The sequence below is a fragment of the Rhipicephalus microplus genome, unplaced genomic scaffold (assembly GCF_043290135.1).
Source record: "Rhipicephalus microplus isolate Deutch F79 unplaced genomic scaffold, USDA_Rmic scaffold_868, whole genome shotgun sequence".
Lineage (NCBI taxonomy): Eukaryota > Metazoa > Arthropoda > Arachnida > Ixodida > Ixodidae > Rhipicephalus > Rhipicephalus microplus.
This window is the reverse complement of record NW_027465421.1, coordinates 1-17,500: the sequence shown is the minus strand read 5'-3', so window position 1 is coordinate 17,500 and position 17,500 is coordinate 1. Positions and strand designations below refer to the sequence as shown.

Here is a 17,500-nt window from a genome sequence, read left to right as displayed (position 1 = left end):
AACAGCGCGGCTAAGGGCTCGAAACAAACCCTAAACCGCGCCAAGTACGGAAGGAACGGCGCGGAGAGGGCTCGAGACAAAGCTCGACCCTAAACCGCGCCAAGTACGGAGGGAACAGCGCGGCTAAGGGCTCGAAACAAACCCTGAACCGCGCCAAGTACGAAAGGAACGGCGCGCAGTAGGGGTTTAAAACAAAGCTGGTCCCAAAATCGCGCCAAGTACGAAAGGAACAGCGCGGTCGAGACTCGGAAGAAAAAGCTTTCAAAGTGTCGTAGCACGATGCACACTGCTGTTCGTGTGGAACAAACGTGACTACCGTGCTGTACGGTGGAGTTCTGTGCGCAAAAGCGGCGCGTGTGTTTCTAAGCACCACAGCGTTGTGTCAAAAAAGAGGTGCCTGAGAGAAACGCATGCGACTGCCGTGCTTTGCGGCATAGCACCGTGCGCAAAAACGGTGCGCATGCAAGAGGTGTCAGAGCAAGCGAACTTGTGCCACGAGCAACAGGTCACTAAAAGCCTATAGATGACGGTGTTGGAGGAAAAGAAAAATATCGAGAAAGCACTGCGGTGTGCCGTGCGTAGGGACGGGCGCGCGTGCCACATGCCGCCGAAATATGGGTGTCGGAGAAAACAGAGTGCCGCGCGTAACGAGGGGCGCGCGTGTTACAGAGAGATATGCCCAAACGCATGAAAGTGTACGCAGGTGTCCTAAGGCAGTTTTTTTTTTTTTTTCCTCATTTTGATGTCGCCCCGGCTGACGCGGTTTTCGTTTTTCCGTGCCGCCCCGGCTGACGCAGTTTTTGCGCCGCCCCGGCTGACGCGGTTTTTGCGCCGCCCCGGCTGACGCGGTTTTCGCGCCGCCCCGGCTGACGCGGTTTTCGCGCCGCCCCGGCTGACGCGGTTCGGACTTTGCACTTTTTGGCTGTGCCTGGCTGGCGGCCCACTCACTCGATCGCCAGGTCTGTTTGCCCCGGTGGTTCCACCGCCGGGCTTAAGCGCGAACTTTTTTTGTTTGTTTTCTTTTGATTAAGCGCAAGCTTTTTTCTTTGTTTTCTTTTGATTAAGCGCGGGCTTTTTTCTTTGTTTTTTTTTTTTATTTCGCCCCGGCAGACGCGGTTTTTGCGCCGCCCCGGCTGACGCGGTTTTTGCCGCCCCGGCTGACGCAGTTCGGACTTAGCACTTTTCGGCTGTGCCTGGCTGGCGGCCCACTCACTCGATCGCCATGTCTGTTTGCCACAGTTTTCCCGGTGGTGCCGCACCCGGGCTCGCCCCGGCTGACGCAGTTTTCGCGCCGCCCCGGCTGACGCGGTTTCGTGCCGCCCCGGCAGACGCGGTTTTCGCGCCGCCCCGGCTGACGCGGTTTTTGCGTCGCCCCGGCTGACACGGTTCGGACTTTGCACTTTTCGGCTGTGCCTGGCTGGCGGCCCACTCACTCGATCGCCATGTCTGTTTGCCACAGTTTTCCCGGTGGTGCCGCACCCGGGCTCGCCCCGGCTGACGCAGTTTTCGCGCCGCCCCGGCTGACGCGGTTTCGTGCCGCCCCGGCAGACGCGGTTTTCGCGCCGCCCCGGCTGACGCGGTTTCGTGCCGCCCCGGCAGACGCAGTTCGGACTTAGCACTTTTCGGCTGTGCCTGGCTGGCGGCCCACTCACTCGATCGCCATGTCTGTTTGCCACAGTTTTCCCGGTGGTGCCGCACCCGGGCTCGCCCCGGCTGACGCAGTTTTCGCGCCGCCCCGGCTGACGCGGTTTCGTGCCGCCCCGGCAGACGCGGTTTTCGCGCCGCCCCGGCTGACGCGGTTTCGTGCCGCCCCGGCAGACGCAGTTCGGACTTAGCACTTTTCGGCTGTGCCTGGCTGGCGGCCCACTCACTCAATCGCCATGTCTGTTTGCCACAGTTTTCCCGGTGGTGCCGCACCCGGGCTCGCCCCGGCTGACGCAGTTTTCGCGCCGCCCCGGCTGACGCGGTTTCGTGCCGCCCCGGCAGACGCGGTTTTCGCGCCGCCCCGGCTGACGCGGTTTCGTGCCGCCCCGGCAGACGCAGTTCGGACTTAGCACTTTTCGGCTGTGCCTGGCTGGCGGCCCACTCACTCGATCGCCATGTCTGTTTGCCACAGTTTTCCCGGTGGTGCCGCACCCGGGCTCGCCCCGGCAGACGCGTTTTTTTTTTTTCTTTCGCCCCGGCTGACGCAGTTTTCGCGCCGCCCCGGCTGACGCGGTTTCGTGCCGCCCCGGCAGACGCGGTTTTTTGCGCCGCCCCGGCTGACGCGGTTTTTGCCGCCCCGGCTGACGCAGTTCGGACTTAGCACTTTTCGGCTGTGCCTGGCTGGCGGCCCACTCACTCGATCGCCATGTCTGTTTGCCACAGTTTTCCCGGTGGTGCCGCACCCGGGCTCGCCCCGGCTGACGCAGTTTTCGCGCCGCCCCGGCTGACGCGGTTTCGTGCCGCCCCGGCAGACGCGGTTTTCGCGCCGCCCCGGCTGACGCGGTTTCGTGCCGCCCCGGCAGACGCAGTTCGGACTTAGCACTTTTCGGCTGTGCCTGGCTGGCGGCCCACTCACTCGATCGCCATGTCTGTTTGCCACAGTTTTCCCGGTGGTGCCGCACCCGGGCTCGCCCCGGCTGACGCAGTTTTCGCGCCGCCCCGGCTGACGCGGTTTCGTGCCGCCCCGGCAGACGCGGTTTTCGCGCCGCCCCGGCTGACGCGGTTTCGTGCCGCCCCGGCAGACGCAGTTCGGACTTAGCACTTTTCGGCTGTGCCTGGCTGGCGGCCCACTCACTCGATCGCCATGTCTGTTTGCCACAGTTTTCCCGGTGGTGCCGCACCCGGGCTCGCCCCGGCAGACGCGTTTTTTTTTTTCTTTCGCCCCGGCTGACGCAGTTTTCGCGCCGCCCCGGCTGACGCGGTTTCGTGCCGCCCCGGCAGACGCGGTTTTTTTGCACCGCCCCGGCTGACGCGGTTTTTGCCGCCCCGGCTGACGCAGTTCGGACTTGGCACTTTTTGGCTGAGCCTGGCTGGTGGCCCACTCACTCGATCGCCATGTCTGTTAGCCACAGTTTTCCCGGTGGTGCCGCACCCGGGCTCGCCCCGGCTGACGCAGTTTTCGCGCCGCCCCGGCAGACGCGGTTTTCGCGCCGCCCCGGCTGACGCGGTTTTTGCCGCCCCGGCTGACGCAGTTCGGACTTGGCACTTTTTGGGCTGAGCCTGGCTGGCGGCCCACTCACTCGATCGCCATGTCTGTTTGCCACAGTCTTCCCGGTGGTGCCGCACCCGGGCTCGCCCCGGCAGACGCGTTTTTTTTTTCTTTCGCCCCGGCAGACGTGGTTCCCCCCCCCCCCCTTTTCGCTCGCCCCGGCTGACGAGGTTTTCGCGCCGCCCCGGCTGACGCAGTTTTCGCGCCGCCCCGGCTGACGCGGTTTCGTGCCGCCCCGGCTGACGCGGTTTTCGCGCCGCCCCGGCTGACGCGGTTTTTGCGTCGCCCCGGCTGACACGGTTCGGACTTTGCACTTTTCGGCTGTGCCTGGCTGGCGGCCCACTCACTCGATCGCCATGTCTGTTTGCCACAGTTTTCCCGGTGGTGCCGCACCCGGGCTCGCCCCGGCTGACGCAGTTTTCGCGCCGCCCCGGCAGACGCGGTTTTCGCGCCGCCCCGGCTGACGCGGTTTCGTGCCGCCCCGGCAGACGCAGTTCGGACTTAGCACTTTTCGGCTGTGCCTGGCTGGCGGCCCACTCACTCGATCGCCATGTCTGTTTGCCACAGTTTTCCCGGTGGTGCCGCACCCGGGCTCGCCCCGGCTGACGCAGTTTTCGCGCCGCCCCGGCTGACGCGGTTTCGTGCCGCCCCGGCAGACGCGGTTTTCGCGCCGCCCCGGCTGACGCGGTTTCGTGCCGCCCCGGCAGACGCAGTTCGGACTTAGCACTTTTCGGCTGTGCCTGGCTGGCGGCCCACTCACTCGATCGCCATGTCTGTTTGCCACAGTTTTCCCGGTGGTGCCGCACCCGGGCTCGCCCCGGCAGACGCGTTTTTTTTTTTCTTTCGCCCCGGCTGACGCAGTTTTCGCGCCGCCCCGGCTGACGCGGTTTCGTGCCGCCCCGGCAGACGCGGTTTTTTGCGCCGCCCCGGCTGACGCGGTTTTTGCCGCCCCGGCTGACGCAGTTCGGACTTAGCACTTTTCGGCTGTGCCTGGCTGGCGGCCCACTCACTCGATCGCCATGTCTGTTTGCCACAGTTTTCCCGGTGGTGCCGCACCCGGGCTCGCCCCGGCTGACGCAGTTTTCGCGCCGCCCCGGCTGACGCGGTTTCGTGCCGCCCCGGCAGACGCGGTTTTCGCGCCGCCCCGGCTGACGCGGTTTCGTGCCGCCCCGGCAGACGCAGTTCGGACTTAGCACTTTTCGGCTGTGCCTGGCTGGCGGCCCACTCACTCGATCGCCATGTCTGTTTGCCACAGTTTTCCCGGTGGTGCCGCACCCGGGCTCGCCCCGGCTGACGCAGTTTTCGCGCCGCCCCGGCTGACGCGGTTTCGTGCCGCCCCGGCAGACGCGGTTTTCGCGCCGCCCCGGCTGACGCGGTTTCGTGCCGCCCCGGCAGACGCAGTTCGGACTTAGCACTTTTCGGCTGTGCCTGGCTGGCGGCCCACTCACTCGATCGCCATGTCTGTTTGCCACAGTTTTCCCGGTGGTGCCGCACCCGGGCTCGCCCCGGCTGACGCAGTTTTCGCGCCGCCCCGGCTGACGCGGTTTCGTGCCGCCCCGGCAGACGCGGTTTTCGCGCCGCCCCGGCTGACGCGGTTTCGTGCCGCCCCGGCAGACGCAGTTCGGACTTAGCACTTTTCGGCTGTGCCTGGCTGGCGGCCCACTCACTCGATCGCCATGTCTGTTTGCCACAGTTTTCCCGGTGGTGCCGCACCCGGGCTCGCCCCGGCAGACGCAGTTTTCGCGCCGCCCCGGCAGACGCGGTTTTCGCGCCGCCCCGGCTGACGCGGTTTTTGCCGCCCCGGCTGACGCAGTTCGGACTTGGCACTTTTTGGGCTGAGCCTGGCTGGCGGCCCACTCACTCGATCGCCATGTCTGTTTGCCACAGTCTTCCCGGTGGTGCCGCACCCGGGCTCGCCCCGGCAGACGCGTTTTTTTTTCTTTCGCCCCGGCAGACGTGGTTCCCCCCCCCCTTTTCGCTCGCCCCGGCTGACGAGGTTTTCGCGCCGCCCCGGCTGACGCAGTTTTCGCGCCGCCCCGGCTGACGCGGTTTCGTGCCGCCCCGGCTGACGCGGTTTTCGCGCCGCCCCGGCTGACGCGGTTTTTGCGTCGCCCCGGCTGACACGGTTCGGACTTTGCACTTTTCGGCTGTGCCTGGCTGGCGGCCCACTCACTCGATCGCCATGTCTGTTTGCCACAGTTTTCCCGGTGGTGCCGCACCCGGGCTTGCCCCGGCAGACGCGTTTTTTTTTTTTCTTTTCGCCCCGGCTGACGCAGTTTTCGCCCCGCCCCGGCTGACGCGGTTTCGTGCCGCCCCGGCAGACGCGGTTTTTTGCGCCGCCCCGGCTGACGCGGTTTTTGCCGCCCCGGCTGACGCAGTTCGGACTTTGCACTTTTTGGCTGAGCCTGGCTGGCGGCCCACTCACTCGATCGCCATGTCTGTTTGCCACAGTTTTCCCGGTGGTGCCGCACCCGGGCTCGCCCCGGCAGACGCGTTTTTTTTTTTCCTTCGCCCCGGCAGACGTGGTTCCCCCCCCCCCCTCCGTCTTTCTTTTTGTTTTTTTTTTCGCCGCGGCTGAAGTGGATTTTTCGGTGCCTCGACGCCCCGGTAGTCGCGGTTTTTCCGTTTCCGCACGGCCCCGGCTGACGCTGCTCGGTCACAGTCGCCTTTTGTGAGGATTGCAGACTTCTTGAGCGCGGGTGTTTTTTTTTTGTTGTTGTTGTTGTTTTATTACGCATTCGCTCCAGCAGACGCTGTTTAGACTTTTTGTTTCCTCTTTTATCCTGCGACGAGGTGACGAGGTTTATTCGGTGCCCCGCCGCCCCGGCTGAAGTGATTTTTCCTGTCCCGTGCCGCCCCGGCTGACGCGGTTGGGACTTCGCGTTTGTTCGGCCGCCACGGGTTTTGGCGCACTCGCTCGGTTGCTTGTTGTTGCCACTTGTTGCGAACCCAGGTTTCTTGAGCGAGCGCGGGCGTTTTTTCTTCCTTTCTTTCTTTGTTCTATGTGTTAGCGAATCGGCCTTTAATATCACACGAGGACTCACAACCAACAATTTTCAGTTTGAAGTGTAAAAAATCTGCAGGTGTTGACGTAACTGACTTGCCCCGTACCCTTGAGTACATCCATGAAGTTCTCGTAGTACTACTAAATCGCATTATTCCAAGTGGAGAAATTCCCATAAACTTGCAAACCTCTACACGAAAATCGGTGCGCGTGATAAAGTTGAAAATTATCGTCCGATATCAAATGTGCCTTCTATAACACAAATTCTAGGAAAAAAAAAAAACACTTGTTCGCCGTTCTCTGCGCCGTGACTGGCAGCACTCCGGCGAAGCGAAACGGGGTCGATTCGAGCACGATATCGGCGTCTTTCGACGTGCTCGCCGGCGACCGTCGCACGAGTACGTCGCACGAGCGCGTCTGCCGGGGCGCCGTTTGCGAAGCCGACGCAAAAGTGGGAACCGCCGCTCGGATGATCGCCGCTTTCGGCAGAGTGAGTGTTGGCACTCCGGGGAAGCGAAACAGCGTGAATGCGCCCACGAAATCGGCGTATTTTGAAGTGCCCGCCGGCGACCGTCGCACGAGTACGGTAAACCGCGTCAGCCGGGGCGTAGTTCGGGACGCCGACGAAAAAGTGGGAAGCGCAACTCGGATCTTCGCCGTTTTTGCAGGAGTGAGTGGCGGCCCTCCTGCGAGACCAAGAAGCATCGATTCGTGCACGAATTCGGCGCCTTTCGACGTGATCGCCGGCGACCGTCGCTCGAGTAGGGCAAACCGCGTCTGCCGGGGCGGGCTTCGGGACGCCGATGCGAAAGTGGGAAACGCTGCTCGGATGTTCGCCGTTTTTGGCCGAGTGAGTGCTGGCACTCGGGCGAAGCCAAACGGGGCCGATTACGGCACGATATCGGCGTCTTTCGACGTGCCCGGCGGCGACCGTCGCACGAGTACGGTAAACCGCGTCAGCCCGGGCGGAGTTCGGGACGCCGATGCGAAAGTGGAGAACGCCGCTCGGATCTTCGCCGTTTTTGGAGGAGTGAGTGGCGGCACTCCGGAGAAGCCAAGGAGCGCCAATTAGCGCACGATATCGGCGTCTTTCGACGCGCTCGCCGGCGACCGTCGAACGAGTAGGGCAAACCGCGTCTGCCGGGGCGGGGTTTACGACGCCGACGCAAAAGTGGGAACCGCCGCTCGGATGTTGGCCGTTTTTGGCAGAGTGAGTGCTGGCACACCGGCGACGCGAAAGAGCGCGAAAGCGCCCACGAAAGTGGCGTATTTGGACGTGCTTGACGGCGACCGCTGCAGGAGTACGAAAAACCACGTCAGCCGGGGCGAGCGACCCACGGCGGTCTGGGTGCTTATCGCTGCTATTATAGGGGCACCCCGGCAGACGCAGAAAAAAAAAATTTTTTTTCGACCTTCTTTTTTGCTGGTCGAGCTCGGGTAACCCAGGTCGCAATGGGAGCCGCGCACGAAAGCGGCGTCGCGAGACGCGTTCGCGGTCGCTAGTCGCACGAGCTCGGCAACCGCGTCAGCCGGCGCGGAGTTCGGGATGCCGACGGCTAAGTGGGTACCGCTGCTCGGATGTTCGCCGTTTTTGGCCGAGTGAGTGCTGGCACTCCGGCGAAGCGAAACGGGGCCGATTCGGGCACGATATCGGCGTATTTCGACGTGCTCGCCGGCGACCGTCGCACGAGTACGGCAAAGCGCGTCTGCCGGGGCGAGGTTTGCGATGCCGACGAAAAAGTGGGAAGCGCCGCTCGGATCTTCGCCGTTTTTGCAGGAGTGAGTGGCGGCCCTCCTGCGAGACCAAGAAGCATCGACTCGCGCACGATATCGGTGTCTTTCGACGTGCCCGCCGGCCACCGCCGCACGAGTACGGCAAACCGCGTATGCCGGGGCGGGGTTGGCGACGCCGACGCAAAAGTGGGAACCGCCACTAGGATGTTCGCCGTTTTTGGCAGAGTGAGTGCTGGCACACCGGCGACGCGAAAGAGCGCGAAAGCGCCCACGAAAGTGGCGTATTTGGACGTGCTTGACGGCGACCGCTGCAGGAGTACGAAAAACCACGTCAGCCGGGGCGAGCGACCCACGGCGGTCTGGGTGCTTATCGCTGCTATTATAGGGGCACCCCGGCAGACGCAGAAAAAAAAAATTTTTTTTCGACCTTCTTTTTTGCTGGTCGAGCTCGGGTAACCCAGGTCGCAATGGGAGCCGCGCACGAAAGCGGCGTCGCGAGACGCGTTCGCGGTCGCTAGTCGCACGAGCTCGGCAACCGCGTCAGCCGGCGCGGAGTTCGGGATGCCGACGGCTAAGTGGGTACCGCTGCTCGGATGTTCGCCGTTTTTGGCCGAGTGAGTGCTGGCACTCCGGCGAAGCGAAACGGGGCCGATTCGGGCACGATATCGGCGTATTTCGACGTGCTCGCCGGCGACCGTCGCACGAGTACGGCAAAGCGCGTCTGCCGGGGCGAGGTTTGCGATGCCGACGAAAAAGTGGGAAGCGCCGCTCGGATCTTCGCCGTTTTTGCAGGAGTGAGTGGCGGCCCTCCTGCGAGACCAAGAAGCATCGACTCGCGCACGATATCGGTGTCTTTCGACGTGCCCGCCGGCCACCGCCGCACGAGTACGGCAAACCGCGTATGCCGGGGCGGGGTTGGCGACGCCGACGCAAAAGTGGGAACCGCCACTAGGATGTTCGCCGTTTTTGGCAGAGTGAGTGCTGGCACTCCGGCGAAGCGAAAGAGCGCGAATGCGCCCACGAAAGTGGCGTGTTTGGACGTGCTTGACGACGACCACCGCAGGAAAACGAAAAACCACGTCAGCCGGGGCGAGCGACCCATGGCGGTCTGGGTGCTTATCGCTGCTATTATAGGGGCACCCCGGCAGACGCAAAAAAAAAAAAAATTTTTTTTCGACATTCTTTCTTGCTCGTCGACCTCGGGTGACCCAGGTCGCAGTGGGAGCCGCGCACGAAAGCGGCGTCGCGAGACGGCTTCGCGGTCGCTAGTCGCACGAGCTCGGCAACCGCGTCTGCCGGGGCGGAGTTCGGGACGCCGACGGCTAAGTGGGAACCGCCGCTCGGATGTTCGCCGTTTGTGGCCGAGTGAGTGCTGGCACTCCGGCGAAGCCAAACGGGGCCGATTCCGGCACGATATCGGCGTCTTTCTACGTGCTCGCCGGCGACCGTCGCACGAGTACGGCAAAGTGCGTCTGCCGGGGCGGGGTTTGCGACGCGTACGCAATAGTGAGAACCGTCGCTCGGATGTTCGTCGTCTTTCGCCGAGCCAGTGCTGGCACTCCGGCGAAGCCGAACGGAGCCGATTCGGGCACGATATCGGCGTCTTTCCACGTGCTCGCCGGCGACCGTCGCACGAGTACGGTAAACCGCGTCAGCCGGGGCGGAGTTCGGGACGCCGATGCGAAAGTGGGAAGCGCCGCTCGGATCTTCGCCGTTTTTGGAGGAGTCAGTGGCGGCACTCCGGTGAAGCCAAGGTGCGCCAATTCGCGCACGATATCGGCGTCTTTCGACGTGCCCGCCGGCCACCGTCGCACGAGTACGGCAAACCTCGTCTGCCGGGGCGGGGTTTGCGACGCCGACGCAAAAGTGGGAACCGCCGCTCGGATGTTCGCCGTTTTTGGCAGAGTGAGTGCTGGCACTCCGGCGAAGCGAAAGAGCGTGAATGCGCCCACGAAAGTAGCGTATTTGGACGTGCTTGACGGCGACCGCCGCAGGAGTACGAAAAACCACGTCAGCCGGGGCGAGCGACCCACGGCGGTCTGGGTGCTTATCGCTGCTATTATAGGGGCACCCCGGCAGACGCAGAAAGAAAAAAAAAAAAAAAATGGGGACATGGCGTGCGTCACCGTGCGGCTTCGCAGCGTTGCCGAAGTCGCCGAGCCCTTCGACTGAGCCGAACGGCGGACAGGGAACGTTGGTCGGCCGTTCTAACCTGTCGGTGCCACGCCGAGACGTCGTTAAGGAAAACCGCGTCGTGGGCCTCTACGACGCCGTCGAGTCGTTGTACGTTTGGTGTCCAGCGTGTCGGCGGCGAGTAGCGGACACGTCGTTCACGACTTCGGTCTTTCGCAGTCGACGCGAACTTGCGGAGAGTCGTGGTGCCTCACGTTTTCGGCAGAAACCGCGGCGGAATTTTCCCGTGCGTGCGCGCACGACCTCGGTGCTGTGCCGTCAGCGTAGTGTTGCACAAACTCGTGGCCTACCCAAGGTGCGGTACGTTTGCGGCCGTATCCTCGGTGGGAATTTCGTGAGTAGGGTCGCAAATTCTACGACCTCGGCGGGTTTGAGAGCGACGTAGACTTGTGGCACGCTCAACGTGCCACACGTTTCGGGGCACACCCGCGGTGAAATTTTCTCGAGTACGCTCGTATTAGTGCCCAAGGAGGTCTGGGTACTTATCGCTGCTATTATGTGGGGGTTCTCGTGAGCGGCGTACGCGAAAGCGACCGGGTGTCTGATATGCGGCGGGCTTCGGCCTCGTCAAGCGTGTCCTCGGGTCTGCTCCAGGGGAATCCACGGCAGTCGTCTGCAGCCTCATCCGCTTGATGCGTTAGGGGCTGGTTGTCGGACGGTGCCGTTTTACCACGATATCGAGGTGTGTTCCGTGTCGTCCTCGGGCGATTCAGATGCGAAAGCGCCGAAGACGCGGGCGTGACCCGTCGTCTGGCGGCTTTGCAGTCTCGGCTCCGTTGCTAGTTCCGGCCGGTCCACCGACAGTGCAGCGGGCTTGGGCAACCCGCACGGCGCGACCGAGTCGATGCAACGAAAAAGAGCGAGCATGAACGTGCTTCTTGCCGCACGGCTCCCACTCGTCTTTCGGGAAGGTTGTGCCGTAGCGAGCTCGAACGCCGTCATCTCGGAGTGCAAAATAAGCGTGTTGGGGCGCCTGAAGGTGGCCTCCGCCGCACACAGACTGCGTCCGGCCCGCCGAAGGCGAGGACGGACGCGCAGTCGAACGATTACCTGGTTGATCCTGCCAGTAATCATATGCTTGTCTCAAAGATTAAGCCATGCATGTCTAAGTACATGCCGAAATAAGGCGAAACCGCGAATGGCTCATTAAATCAGTTATGGTTCCTTAGATCGTTTCTTCCTACTTGGATAACTGTGGCAATTCTAGAGCTAATACATGCAGTGAGCCTGGAGCCCTTTGGGTAACGGGTGCTTTTATTAGACCAAGATCGATCGGGTTTCGGCCCGTATTGTGTGGTGACTCTGGATAACTTTGTGCTGATCGCATGGCCACGAGCCGGCGACGTTTCTTTCAAGTGTCTGCCTTATCAACTTTCGATGGTAGGTTACTTGCTTACCATGGTTGTTACGGGTAACGGAGAATCAGGGTTCGATTCCGGAGAGGGAGCCTGAGAAACGGCTACCACATCCAAGGAAGGCAGCAGGCGCGCAAATTACCCACTCCCGGCACGGGGAGGTAGTGACGAAAAATAACAATACGGGACTCTTTTGAGGCCCCGTAATTGAAATGAGTACACTCTAAATCCTTTAACGAGGATCAATTGGAGGGCAAGTCTGGTGCCAGCAGCCGCGGTAATTCCAGCTCCAATAGCGTATACTAAAGCTGCTGCGGTTAAAAAGCTCGTAGTTGGATCTCAGTTCCAGACGAGTAGTGCATCTACCCGATGCGACGGCTCGGACTGAACATCATGCCGGTTCTTTCTTGGTGCACTTCATTGTGTGCCTCGAGATGGCCGGTGCTTTTACTTTGAAAAAATTAGAGTGCTCAACGCAGGCGAGTCGCCTGAATAAACTTGCATGGAATAATAGAACAAGACCTCGTTTCTGTTCTGTTGGTTTTTGGAATACGAGGTAATGATTAAGAGGGACGGACGGGGGCATTCGTATTGCGGCGCTAGAGGTGAAATTCTTGGACCGTCGCAAGACGAACTACTGCGAAAGCATTTGCCAAGAATGTTTTCATTGATCAAGAACGAAAGTCAGAGGTTCGAAGGCGATCAGATACCGCCCTAGTTCTGACCATAAACGATGCCAACCAGCGATCCGCCTGAGTTACTCAAATGACTCGGCGGGCAGCTTCCGGGAAACCAAAGTATTTGGGTTCCGGGGGAAGTATGGTTGCAAAGCTGAAACTTAAAGGAATTGACGGAAGGGCACCACCAGGAGTGGAGCCTGCGGCTTAATTTGACTCAACACGGGAAAACTTACCCGGCCCGGACACTGGGAGGATTGACAGATTGAGAGCTCTTTCTTGATTCGGTGGATGGTGGTGCATGGCCGTTCTTAGTTGGTGGAGCGATTTGTCTGGTTAATTCCGATAACGAACGAGACTCTAGCCTATTAAATAGGTGCGGGGTTCCCAGCACCTTACAACCTTCTTAGAGGGACAAGCGGCTCCTAGCCGCACGAAACAGAGCAATAACAGGTCTGTGATGCCCTTAGATGTCCGGGGCCGCACGCGCGCTACACTGAAGGAAGCAGCGTGTCTTTATCCCTGTCTGAAAAGACTGGGTAACCCGTGGAACTTCTTTCGTGATTGGGATAGGGGCTTGCAATTGTTCCCCTTGAACGAGGAATTCCCAGTAAGCGCGAGTCATAAGCTCGCGTTGATTACGTCCCTGCCCTTTGTACACACCGCCCGTCGCTACTACCGATTGAATGATTTAGTGAGGTCTTCGGACCGATGTCCGGCGCGGCCTTTCGGTTGCGCCGGTCTGTTGGAAAGATGACCAAACTTGATCATTTAGAGGAAGTAAAAGTCGTAACAAGGTTTCCGTAGGTGAACCTGCGGAAGGATCATTAACGGATTGTGAAGGGTGAGCGCCTCAGCTGCGTCTGCGCCCGACACTTTCTGCCGCTGACCCCGTTTGGACGCGGGGTCGGCTTTTCCCCACGGGGCTGCCTGAATGTGGAGCGGCACCCCGTGACAAATTGTTGCGCCCAGCGGACGCCAACACCGCGACCTTGGACGGTCGGCCAGGTGGCGGACGCGGGTACAAACGGCGCAACGCACTCATAGGTCGGCTTTCGACCCGCCACTGCACCGTGGCTCGAAGCGCTCGAAATGCGCGACCCGACCGCTGCGGGACCGCCTAGTACTGTAAACAGGAGCGGCGGAGCGCGAACGGCGAGTCGTGGTTACGTCGGTAGAAGGCGAGGCTGCGCGTTCCCGAAACGCCAGCCGAGTGCCCTCCCGACCGTTCGAGCGTGCAAGAACGAGACCCGACAATCGCGCGGCGACTGCCAAGTACGAGAGGAACGGCACAAGCGTCGGCGGTCGGTCAAGGAACTGGCGATGTGACGGGTCCGCTGTGCACCAGTGCATACCGTCCCGCCGTCCGCGGCAAGCGCCTCCGCGTCCTCGGGTGACGGAGGCTGCCGGTCGGTTCTTGCAGGCGAGGGATCTCGCTGGCACCGGTTCGCGTTGACGCGCGGCCGGTCATGGCACGGCGATGCGACGGCCGAGGTGCGCAGTACTCGATGGAGGAACCGCACGCTCCGATGACCGTCCCGCCCTCCGCGGCGTATGCGTACCGACCGTAATGGTTGCAGCAGCGCCGGCCGGCTTTTGAATTCGCCACACGAAACACGGTGCGAGATCGCGGTTAGGGGAGCGTCGACGTTGCCAGGCGTTTTGCTTGCTGCCGAGGGAAAGGCGGCACGGCCACGTCGCGCTCGTCGCGATTAGCGGGTCTGCGCGCTTTGGGAAGGTGCCGCAACGACTTGCCGAAAGAGGAAGCACGGAAGAACGAGGGACTTGGACGTCCCGACAATTGAACGCACTTGCGGCCAGGCCCTTGCTGGCTTCGTTCTTCCGCCTCGAGTAGGCTCGTACGCGGCTCCGGCGCCGAAAGTGGTCCTTGGCACCGACTTCGGTGGACGTGGGAAGTGCCGCGCAAGTACGGCGCGCCTGGCTCCACCTGTTGGCTAAAGTAGGCAGCCGGATCGGCATTTTGGTGTGCGGTGGCAAACCGTGGATGCGAAAAAAGCTTGTGCGATTTCGTGGAACAAAAAGCGGGGGTCCCCCTTTTTATGCGGAGGAGACCGACCCGCCTGCCGTGGTGAACCGCGACGCCACGGTAAAAACGGGAGAGGCTTGTCGATGGGACCGTGCATCCCGCGCTCCACGGAGGCCGGGAGGCGGCCGCCCGAGGAAATGTGTAGCCGTCGAGGCCCGCATCTGCGTGCACTCTTATCCAAATGGGTGTACCGCAGGCATTTTCTGGTTAGGCAGGCCAATGAGAGCGAGCACACAACGATACCTACGGGTCCGGCTTGGAGAACCGGCTTCGACGCCTCCCGAGTATTTATAGAGGGGTGGACCACGAAAGCACTCGCAAGTAGCGAAAGCGAAACGCCGTCCGAAACACACCGTTTGCTCGATTTGCGGCAGCCGAAAAAGGCGCGGCAGAGTTTTGGAGTCCAAGCGTGCGCTGAAAAGCGCCCTTCTTGGCCACTGTTTGGCCGAGTGCCAGAAACGTTTGGTTTTGACTGTACGGAATTGAACAAACACTTTTTCACGACTCTAAGCGGTGGATCACTCGGTTCTCGGGTCGATGAAGAACGCAGCCAGCTGCGAGACTTGGTGTGAATTGCAGGACACACTGAGCACTGATTCTTTGAACGCACATTGCGGCCTTGGGTCTTCCCTTGGCTTCGTCTGTCTGAGGGTCGGATCACATATCAAGAGAGCCTTCGGCGCACAAGGGAACGTGAGCCGTCGACTCGTTTTGACCGCGTCGGCAACACGGACAGCACGCTGAACACCTCACAGCGAGCGCCAACAGCGGCCACTCAAGGGCGAGACGGTGGCGACCGTCGTGCCAGAGCCCAACCGAAACGGGGGCGACCGACTGCATTGAGGATGTGGCACCTCGTTGAGACCGCCGCAGGACTTCGAGTCGGAAGGAAGCCTGCAGGGAAAGTGCGGTCGAGGTTGCGTACTCCTCTCTGCGACCGGGCGCGCAAGAGCTGCGAGAGCCACGGACGCGCAACTTTAACGCACGGTAAACACGAGGAGCGAAAGCCGGCCAGCAAAGCTTCTCCAGCCGTGCGCAAAGTGCGCGAGATCGCAGCCTTGCGTTGCGCTTGTTGCCCTCGAAGTAAGCAGGGTGTCCCGTAGACCGGGCGCTCGAACACGCTGCGGGGCCGTGCCTCCTCCAGGCTTTGCCGCGCGAACAGGGAACGTTCGCGCGCAAAGCGCAGGGAGGTGAGGAGGCTGCGCCCGACGTTTGCGGTTCGCTGCGTACGCGGTTGATGCGGAGAGCACGGCGCGACGACTTGCCGCGAAGCGGAAAAAGTCTCCCGCACGAGTTGGCGAAACGTTGGCGAAGCTTAAGGCGTTCTCGTCGTAGTCCGCCGTCGGTCTAAGTGCTTCGCAGTTCCCGTCCCGTTCAAAAAACTGGGCCACTCCAGTTGGGGCGGGGGCGACGCTACACGAGACGATGCCTCTCGCCAGGCTGCGTGGCTGCCCTTGCGGCGGCGGCGACTGGCCTCGGCGGTGTTTGGGCTTTCGACACGGTCGTTTATCACGCAACTGCTCGGACGACGCACGCGCGCAGCGGAATGCCGCTTGCCAGCCTTGTGAAGATGTGACCCTGTACAGGGTTGCGGGCGCACTTGGTAGGGCGTCGTACTCGGTTCGCGATGGGTTTACGAACGTGTCCCGTCACTTCCACGTCACACCGGTTGTGCGCCGCACGCGTGCAGCGGGGAAGCCGATTGCCAGCCTTGTGAAGAAGTGGCCCTGTACAGGGTTGCGGGCGCACTTGGTAGGGCGAGCGCACGCGGTCGTGCAGGAAGTTGATGGAAGCGAATGTATCCGCTGTCGACCTCAGATCAGGCGAGACAACCCGCTGAATTTAAGCATATCACTAAGCGGAGGAAAAGAAACCAACAGGGATTCCCCGAGTAGCTGCGAGCGAAACGGGACCGAGCCCAGCACCGAATCCCCCGTCCTTGCAGGCGGTCGGGAAATGTGGTGTATGGGAGGCGACGTTCTCGGGTGTTTGCGACGGTGCAAGTCCCCCTGACAGGGGCTTGTCCCAGAGTGGGTGCCAGGCCCGTCTCCGCCGTTGCGCGCCCGGGATGGAGCCTCCCGTGAGTCGGGTTGCTTGAGAGTGCAGCCCTAAGTGGGTGGTAAACTCCATCTAAGGCTAAATACGACCGAGAGACCGATAGTTCACAAGTACCGTGAGGGAAAGTTGAAAAGAACTTTGAAGAGAGAGTTCAAGAGTACGTGAAACCGCTTAGAGTAAAACGGGTGGGCCCTCGAAGCTCGAAAGCGGTGGGATTCAGTCTCCGGACGATCGCGGAGCCGGCGGCGTCAGGTAAACGGTCCCCTTCGGGGGACTGTTCCGGCTGCTGGCACGCAGACGCGGTCTCCGGGGTGCGCACTTCCCACCGCCGGTAGGACGCCGCGACGGACGCGGGTCAAAGGGAACAAGCACGACTTTGAGTCCGGCAGTGGAGGTGACCTGCCCGTCTCTTCGGAGACGGCACGCGGGAGTTATACCACGCCGTGCACGAAAAGTTCGTCACCCCGTCCAGGCCCCATGGGCTTCTCCCGGTTGTCGGGAGGCCCGAACGATGACGCCCTCCGGAAACGGAGCGGAGAACCCGCTGGGCAAGCTTGTCGTCTCCTGCTGTCCGGGTTGGTCCCGCGGCGGCGGGTTGGCCGGCGAGAAGCCTCTGCGAGCGGGGCTATTCTCCCGCGGAGGCGCTATCGTGGTTTGCGGCGAGTAGGTCGGTAACCCACCCGACCCGTCTTGAAACACGGACCAAGGAGTCTAACATGTGCGCGAGTCAATGGGTCTCCCGAAACCCAATGGCGCAATGAAACGTGAAGGCCCCTAGTGGGCTGCGTTGCGATCCCGGACCGCACAGGGGTCCGATAAAGGGCGCAGCAACGGCCCGTCCCAGGCGCTCACACGTCGCCGGGGCGGAGCGAGAGCGCACACGTTGGCACCCGAAAGATGGTGAACTATGCCCGGGCAGGACGAGGCCAGAGGAAACTCTGGTGGAGGTCCGAAGCGATTCTGACGTGCAAATCGATCGTCCGATCCGGGTATAGGGGCGAAAGACCAATCGAACCATCTAGTAGCTGGTTCCCTCCGAAGTTTCCCTCAGGATAGCTGGCGCTCGATGGGAGAGCAGTCACACCTGGTAAAGCGAATGATTAGAGGCATTGGGGTCGAAACGTCCTCAACCTATTCTCAAACTTTCAATGGGTGTACGGGAGGCCTTCTGGGTTGAGGCCTCCCGCTGCGATGAGAGTGCCAAGTGGGCCACTTTTGGTAAGCAGAACTGGCGCTGTG

At 61.7% G+C, this 17,500-nt stretch overlaps 2 non-coding genes across 2 annotated transcripts; both read left to right on the top strand.

Moving 5' to 3' along the window:
- Positions 1–11,171: 11,171 nt before the first annotated feature.
- LOC142795789 (small subunit ribosomal RNA) lies at positions 11,172–12,986 on the top strand. The gene has a single exon (XR_012893308.1). It is a non-coding gene; the product is annotated as a small subunit ribosomal RNA (ribosomal RNA).
- Positions 12,987–14,705: 1,719 nt separating this feature from the next.
- LOC142795786 (5.8S ribosomal RNA) lies at positions 14,706–14,858 on the top strand. Its single transcript, XR_012893305.1, has one exon. It is a non-coding gene; the product is annotated as a 5.8S ribosomal RNA (ribosomal RNA).
- The last annotated feature ends 2,642 nt before the right edge of the window (positions 14,859–17,500 follow it).